The 8,761-nt window shown below is 54.5% G+C and overlaps 1 pseudogene; it reads right to left on the bottom strand.

Annotated features, from left to right (window-relative positions):
* Positions 1-650: 650 nt before the first annotated feature.
* LOC103628379 (uncharacterized) lies at positions 651-1,667 on the bottom strand (annotated as a pseudogene).
* Positions 1,668-8,761: the final 7,094 nt, after the last annotated feature.

Genomic DNA, 8,761 nt, shown 5'->3' with positions numbered 1-8,761 from the left:
TTGTCGTTTGTACTATTAACAAAAGGTAATCAATCATTGCAACAAATATACATGGTCCTACAAACCTCGGGTTCAAATCCAGCTGCAAGGCAAATGAAGAAAATCCTTAAATCAAGGTATAGCATCAATCGGACATGCAAAGTAGCACAAAAGAACAAGCAGATAAGAGCACATGAGTACAAATTAGAATAAAAGCTTTAAACAATTCAAAGAGCAGATTAGTTATCCCATTAGTTGCAACAGTAGCAAAACCAACCTTTTAAACCACCATGGGAATTGGGGGGAGGGAAGGGGCAGGAGTATTCAGACCATGGGAACTATATAACTTTGGTTCAACTTGATCCGAAACCCGGTACGTCCTAGCATTTCGTCGGAATTTCATCAATTCCAGCGAGATCCAACCCTACCCAGATCTGATCCATAAAAAGACAAACAAAACCTTGATCTAGACCATTTTCTATCATTTTCTACATGAAAAGAGATTAGTCTCCACATTTGGAACGAACACACAAGTACAACGATTAATGCAACATAAGATAGATTGGTAGTGATCAAGCCAACAGTCAAGCAAGTTTAGCGACTTGGCATGCGACACAGAATACAAAGCTAATTAAAACAAGCTTATGCTACCAAGAGGCTGCAATAGAATCTCACAAAGCACCCATATCTGAGTCATCAACTGAACCACTTCCAACATTTGCTGTATCTTCAGTAGTTTGAGCACTATCTTCATTATAGTTATCAAAATTTGCATCATGTATGGCACTATCTGTAATGAAGCTGCAGAGAGCCATTGTAACAATTATAATTTTTGCTTGTTTGTCTATTGGATATCTAGGCAAGTTTAAAATAATATGCCACTTCATCTTCAGAACTCCAAAAGAATGTGCTACTCAACTAAAGAAATATGTACTGTTGGCATGGTCAAATGCATCAGGAACAAATAAAATCTGGACTACCGCCATGGTTAATGGGATGCTATTGAACGACTAAAAATTTGTACTGGTGCCATGGCCTACTAAAAATGAAATAAATCACGAAGGGACATAAATCCAACTACAAATCAACATTCTCAAAGGCATGAATGAATTCATCACCACTGAACATAAATGAGGGGGATTAGAAGAAGGCATAAGGACAGAAAAGGTGCCCGTGTAGAGAGAAGGGACGAACCTTTTGATGATGGATGCGCAGGGCTTGTACAACATCTGATTGGGATCAGAGAGGATGTGAGAGTGGCAGAAGCGGGTTGTGGCCATGGCCCGCACCTTGCACCCTGTGAACATGCACTTCTTCCTCCTCGGCACCGGTGCCGGCTTCGGCGGCTCCTCAACCGCCGCTGGGACGGGACCCCAGGAGGCACTGGCGGCTGCTCTGCATCCAGTGGGCTCCGGGCGAGATCACAGACGTACTTGCCAGTGCCGCGCGTGCACCTCCTCGACCATGGCCCAGTAGAGCCGACGGTACACACCAGCTAGCCAGACCGCGCGGCGCCGGCACCGACAAAGGACCTCCTCCTGCGTGAGCGCCTCCGCTGTAGCCTCCATCTCCGGCGACGGCGGGTTAGCGACGGCAATGCTAGGGTTTTGGGCATGAGCCTCCAGCGGCACCGCCGCGGGCGCCGCCAGTGCAACGGTGTTCCGAGATGAGGCCACGACGTCCATGGCGAGCGGAGATTTGTAGGGCTGTTGTGTAATTTGGGGTGGTTCTTCGGAGTTTGGACGTTGGAGATTGGACTGGCGAGGACAGAGGCTTTGAGGGGGTGGATTCTTTGTGGCTTGGAGCGGTCAATGCAGTGGCGAGGCAGGGGGCACGTGATTAGGGGAAGGGGGAGGCGGATCGGTGGGACGGTGGGAGAGAGCAGAACGTGCACCATGGACGCCTACACTCTATTCTTAAGAAGTAGTAGAGATTTGGAGTCATCCAAACTTCGTTTTGTTGATAAAATTGAACTTTTGTATTTTTGTATTTTCAATCAAAAACCATGTAAAATCCAAGAAAAATTCTTTTTTTTTTGGTGAAGAGCGAAAACGGGAAAAAACATCGGGAAACCGTGTATGGGACACAACTTAGGACCTGTTTAGCAACACAGTATTTTCTTAGTCCCAAAATAATACCATGATTTTTTAGTATACCATAGTATTTTATATAAACAACGTTTGGGAGCGCATCTAAAAACACTGTATTTTAAACTATGGTTCGATCAATACCACAATATTTTTGGAGGCAAAAAAAAACTTTGGTCTAAACCAAAGTTTTGTCTTGCGTGCAGTTGCAATCTTCCCTTCTACTACACTACAACTGAAATGCTTTGTCTCCAAATATGTACTGGATTGGACTGATGTAAAATATATCATAGTTATGTCATGGCATACAATAAATTATGTTATTATAAACTATGGTTTTAAAAAACTGAGTTGCCAAACAGGCCCTTAGGCTGCCTTCAAAGGACTCCCCTACAGCGCCCCTCCCCTAATGTGGTGGCTACATGATCATGCGAAACACAACATCGGTGTCTCCGACGTAGCCTTCCATCTCGTTGACGGTCTCTCTCTCCCATCTGAAGGGGACACTACTCGTGTTCGCTCACGCACGACAACGATCTGCTCCCATTCACGACTTTCTCCAGAAGGTTCTCCCATAGGCGACGCGAAAATCAACGACGGGGCAGCCTCGATCCTGTCGGCGAAACTTCGACGTGAGTCATCGAGGGCTGCACGGCGACGTCCCCGTCGTGTTGAAGATCTAGATCCGGTGTCCTCCTATTCGTCGCCCAACAATCTCCTCGCGCCTAGGTGAGGCCACGCTCGGCGACGTCTCCCCAATCCTCCTTCTCTAAGGAGGCCTCAAGCCACTGTTGATGACGTGTGTCGGGAAGCAACCAACGGTTGAGCCCTCGCCCATTCCTCGTCTGATCTACCTCTACCCTAGGTATGGATCCTGGTTGTATTCATGTAGATCTGCACTTTAATGTTGATTATCTTACATCGTCGGCGATGGATTCGCAAAATGGGTCAAAAAATAATAGAATGCTCAAGGTATGGTTTTGTAAAGCCCAAAATTTGTATAAGAAAAAATATATAAAATAAATATAAAGAAATAAAATAGTAAATTTCGATATCCCAAATTATATTTGAGCTTTGAATGTTGAGGACCGAATTTTGAAACCAAGAATTAATTTTGAAAAGAAGTAATAGAAAGGTTTTCTATTCGACCAAATGATTATTCGCTTCATTAAATGATACACTATAAGCATTTACCTAAATGAGTATTAAATTTAGATGACTCAAATCTAAACTATATTTTATTTTTAAATTTAACACATAAAATTTAAACTCAGGAAAATAAATAATAGAAGATACTCCATTGATTTGTTCTCCTCATAAATTACATACTCTTAAAACCATCAAGAAATCCTTAAATGAAAGCATACAATACTTTCTTTCAAAATAAATAGATAATGAATATTTATTTTGAAATAACTTTTAATTCTTATCCCACATTCAAAATGCCATTTTTTCTAAAAAGAAAGGAACAATATGAGTGTGTTTTATATTTCAAACATCTACCAAACAAATAAATAAATTAAAATAAATATATATCTATTGCATCATAATTTATTTTGAGAATGTATTAAAAATTTGAATTCTTAAACTTTATCTTGCATTTGAATTTGAAATTTGTAAATTAAAAATGGAATACAAAGGAAAACCATATGCATTATAAGGGAGACTATAACAAGTAAAATATATCCTCTTCATACCTATATCTTTAATTAAAATCTTGAGTCTTAGTACAAAATTCACAACAAAATTTGGAGTTCAAAATATGAATTTGTCGGGGACCATAATTAGGGGTACCCTCAAGACGTCTAATTCTCAGCTGGTAACCCCCATCAGCATAAAGCTGCAGAGGCCTGATGGGTGCGATTAAGTCAGGGATCAGTCCATACGAGTGACTCGATCACGCTTCGCCCGAGCCTAGCCTCGGACAAGGGCAGCCGACCTCGAGGGACTTCCGTCTCGCCCGAGGCCCCCCCTTTTTAACGGCGGGCACATCTCCGGCTCGCCCGAGGCCTTGGCTTCGCTAAGAAGCAACCCTGACTAAATCGCCGCACCGACTGACCGAGTTGCAGGAGCATTTAACGCAAAGGTGGCCTGACACCTTTATCCTGACACGCGCCCCCCGGCAGAGCCGAGGTGACCGCCGTCACTTCATTGCTCCACTGACCGGTCTGACAGAAGGACAGCGCCGCCTGCGCCACTCCGACTGCAGTGCCACTCGACAGAGTGAGTCTGACAGGCAGTCAGGTCTTGCCAAAGGCGCCATAGGAAGCTCCGCTCCGCCCGACCCCAGGGCTCGGACTCGGGCTAAGACCCGGAAGACGGTGAACTCCGCTCCGCCCGACCCTAGGGCTCGGACTCGGGCTAAGACCCGGAAGACGGCGAACTCCGCTCCGCCCGACCCCAGGGCTCGGACTCGGGCTAAGACCCTCAAGACGACGAACTCCGCTTCGCCCGACCCCAGGGCTCGGACTCCGCCCTGGCCTCTGCCGAACGACCTCCGCCTCGCCCGACCCCGGGGGCTCGGGCTCGGCCTCGGCAACGGAAGACAGATTCGACCCCAGCTTCGGAGGAGCCCCCACGTCGCCCGGCCTCGGGCGCGGGCCCGCCACGTCAACAGGGAGCGCCATCATCACCCTACCCCGAGCCGACTCGGGCCGCGGAGAACAAGACCGGTGTCCCATCTGGCCAGCTCCGCCAGATAGGCAATGATGGCGCCCCGCGTGCCCTGTGACGACGGCGGCTCTCAGCTCCCTTACGGAAGCAGGGGGACGTCAGCAAAGACTCGACCGCCCCGACAGCTGTCCCTCCGCCAAGCTCCGTTGCTCCTCCGACAGCCACGACATCACACCAGCAGGGTGCCAAGATCTCTCCGGCTGCCACATTGGCATGTACTTAGGGCGCTAGCTCTCCCTCCGCTAGACACGTAGCACTCTGCTACACCCCGGATCCTCTCCTTACGCCTATAAAAGGAAGGACCAGGGCCTTCTTAGAGAAGGTTGGCCGCGCGGGACCGAGGACGGGACAGGCGCTCTCTTGGGGCCGCTCGCTTCCCTCACCCGCGTGGACGCTTGTAACCCCCCTACTGCAAGCGCACCCGACCTGGGCGCGGGACGAACACGAAGGCCGGGGATCTCCACCTCTCTCACGCCCGTCTCCGGCCACCTCGCCTTTCCCCCCTTCGCGCTCGCCCACGCGCTCGACCCATCTGGGCTGGGGCACGTGGCACACTCACTCGTCGGCTTAGGGACCCCCCGGTCTCGAAACGCCGACAGTTGGCGCGCCAGGTAGGGGCCTGCTGCGTGCTGACGAACAGCTTCCCGTCAAGCTCCAGATGGGCAGTCTCCAGCAACCTCTCCGGCCCGGAACGGTGCTCCGTTTCGGGAGTCTTGAGTTCATGTCCTTCGACGGCAGCTACGACATGATACTCCTTCCACCGCCGCGCGACAACGACAATGGCGGCCGACATCCCGCCCGCCGGCGGCGGAACCGACGACATCTTCCCCGCGCGGTGGAAGAACAACATTCGAGCTCGCCCCGTCCTCTCCCCCATCAACGGAGGAGGAGGCGGGGCAACCAAGGCCCAGCGGGAGGCCGCGCTTCGTCGGCCGTCGAGCGAGTCGACATCCCCAGCGCCCCGACGGAAGGCACGCCGGGCGTCGACCTCGCGTTTGAGACGAAGGCGAGCGCCATCCCCCCGCGACACGCTGATCCCGAGCAAGAAGACGACGCCAGTGCGCTCGCGGAAAGCTTGCAGGACGTCGCCCTCGTACCTGAGACGACGGTGCAACCAGTCCCCGATGTGACTACGTCGCTCCTCGTCGACCAAAAGGTACTGACTAACTCCCATCTTACGTCATTTCGACTCGGCCTCAACCCGCCTAGCAACCTTGCTTTGGCGGGCGCTCTCATTGAGGCGAGTGCAACCCCACTGGGGTTTCGTATGTGGTCGCCTTGGGACCGATTGACGGACGTCTCAACCTACGGGCCCTCTGGGTCCGAGGAAGATGACGATCCCAGCATCTGTTGGGATTTCTCTGGATTTGGCGACCCCAGTGCCATGCGGGACTTCATGACCGCATGTGACTACTGCCTCTCCGACTGTTCCGACGGTAGCCGCAGCCTTGACGATGAGGACTGCGGCCCAAGCCGCGAATGTTTCCACGTCGAGCTAGGGGATCCCTCCGAAGGCAACCATCTTGGCATGCCGGAGGACGGTGATCTTCCTAGGCCGGTGCCTCGCGCCGACATCCCGCGGGAGCTAGCTGTGGTCCCCGTTCCGGCGGGGGGTCACGACCCACAGCTCGAGCAAGTCCGTGGGGCGCAGGCCAGGCTTGACGAGGGAGCAGGAGCGCTTGAGCCGATCCGTCGGGACGTCGGGCAGGTATGGGCGGGCCAACCCCCGGCCGGAGAAATACGTCACCTGCCCCAAGGTCCCCAGCACCGCGTCGCCAACGATGTCAGGGTCAGGCCGCCGCCCGCATCCAGCGGGGTTGGTCAGAACCTGGCAGCCGCAGCGATGCTCCTCCGCGCGATGCCGGAGCCATCAACTACCGAGGGTTGGCGAATCCAGGGAGAGCTCAAGAATCTCCTGGAAGGCGCTGCGGCCCGACGGGCCGAGAGCACTGCCTCCCGAAGGCAGGGATACCACTCGGAACCTCATGCCGCGACTTCCCGATTCATGCGGGAAGCCTCGGTCTACACCGGGCGCACGCGCAACACCGCGCCTGCGGCCCCGGGCCACCTCGGCAACGAGCACCATCGTCGCGACCGTCGGGCCCACCTCGACGATAGGGTGCGCCGAGTCTACCACTGGGACGCTATGACAGCGAGGAGGATCGGAGTCCCTCGCCCGAACCACCCGGTCCGCAGGCCTTCAGTCGGGCCATCCGACGGGCGCCATTCCCGACCCGGTTCCGACCCCGACTACTATCACGAAGTACTCGGGGGAAACGAGACCGGAACTGTGGCTCGCGGACTACCACCTGGCCTGCCAACTGGGTGGAACGGACGACGACAACCTCATCATCCGTAACCTCCCCCTGTTCCTCTCCGACACCGCTCGCGCCTGGTTGGAGCACCTGCCTCCGGGGCAGATCTCCAACTGGGACGACTTGGTCCAAGCCTTCGCCGGCAATTTCCAGGGCACATACGTGCGCCCCGGGAATTCCTGGGACCTTCGAAGCTACCGGCAACAGCCGGGAGAGTCTCTCCGGGACTACATCCGGCGATTCTCGAAGCAGTGCACCGAGCTGTCCAACATCACCGACTCGGATGTCATCGGCGCGTTCCTTGCCGGCACCACCTGTCGTGACCTGGTGAGTAAGTTGGGTCGCAAAACCCCCACCAGGGCGAGCGAGCTGATGGACATCGCCACCAAGTTCGCCTCTGGCCAGGAGGCGGTTGAGGCTATCTTCCGAAAGGACAAGCAGCCCCAGGGCCGCCCATCGGAAGAGGCTCCCGAGGCGTCTACTCCGCGCGGCGCCAAGAAGAAGGGCAAGAAGAAGTCGCAATCGAAACGCGACGCCGCTGACGCGGACCTTGTCGCCGCCGCCGAATACAAGAACCCTCGGAAGCCCCTCGGAGGTGCTGACCTCTTCGACAAGATGCTCAAGGAGCCGTGCCCCTATCATCAGGGGCCCGTTAAGCATACCCTCGAGGAGTGCGTCATGCTTCGGCGCCACTTCCACAGGGCCGGGCCACCCGCAGAGGGTGGCAGGGCCCGCAACGACGACAAGAACGAAGATCACCAAGCAGGAGAGTACCCCGAGGTCCGCGACTGCTTCATGATCTACGGTGGGCATGCGGCGAATGCCTTGGCTCGGCATCGCAAGCAAGAGCGCCGGGAGGTCTGCTCGGTGAAGGTGGCGGCGCCAGTCTACCTAGACTGGTCCGACAAGCCCATCACCTTCGACCAGGCCGACCACCCCGACCACGTGCCGAGCCCGGGGAAATACCCGCTCGTCGTCGACCCCATCATCGGCGACGTCAGGCTCACCAAGGTCCTGATGGATGGGGGCAGCTGCCTCAACATCATCTACGCCGAGACCCTCAGGCTCCTGCGCGTCGATCTGTCCTCCGTCCGGGCAGGCGCTGCGCCCTTCCACGGGATCATCCCTGGGAAGCGCGTCCAGCCCCTCGGACGACTCGACCTCCCCGTCTGCTTCGGAACGCCCTCCAACTTCCGAAGGGAGACCTTGACGTTCGAGGTGGTCGGGTTCCGAGGAACCTACCACGCAGTACTGGGGAGGCCATGCTACGTGAAGTTCATGGCCGTCCCCAACTACACCTACCTGAAGCTCAAGATGCCGGGCCCCAACGGGGTCATCACCGTCGGCCCCACGTACAAACACGCGTTCGAATGCGACGTGGAGTGCGTGGAGTACGCCGAGGCCCTCGCCGAGTCCGAGGCCCTCATCGCCGACCTGGAGAACCTCTCCAAAGAGGTGCCAGATGTGAAGTGTCATGCCGGCAACTTCGAGCCAGCGGAGACGGTCAAGGCCGTCCCTCTCGACCCCAGTGGCGACACCTCCAAGCAGATCCGGATCGGTTCCGGGCTCGACCCCAAATAGGAAGCAGTGCTCGTCGACTTTCTCCGTGCAAACGCCGACGTCTTTGCGTGGAGTCCTTCGGACATGCCCGGCATACCGAGGGATGTCGCCGAGCACTCGCTGGATATTCGGGCCGGAGCCCGACCC

This window comes from Zea mays, chromosome 5 (assembly GCF_902167145.1).
Source record: "Zea mays cultivar B73 chromosome 5, Zm-B73-REFERENCE-NAM-5.0, whole genome shotgun sequence".
Lineage (NCBI taxonomy): Eukaryota > Viridiplantae > Streptophyta > Magnoliopsida > Poales > Poaceae > Zea > Zea mays.
Note: the sequence above shows the minus strand (reverse complement) of the source record. Positions and strands in the feature narration are given on the sequence as shown.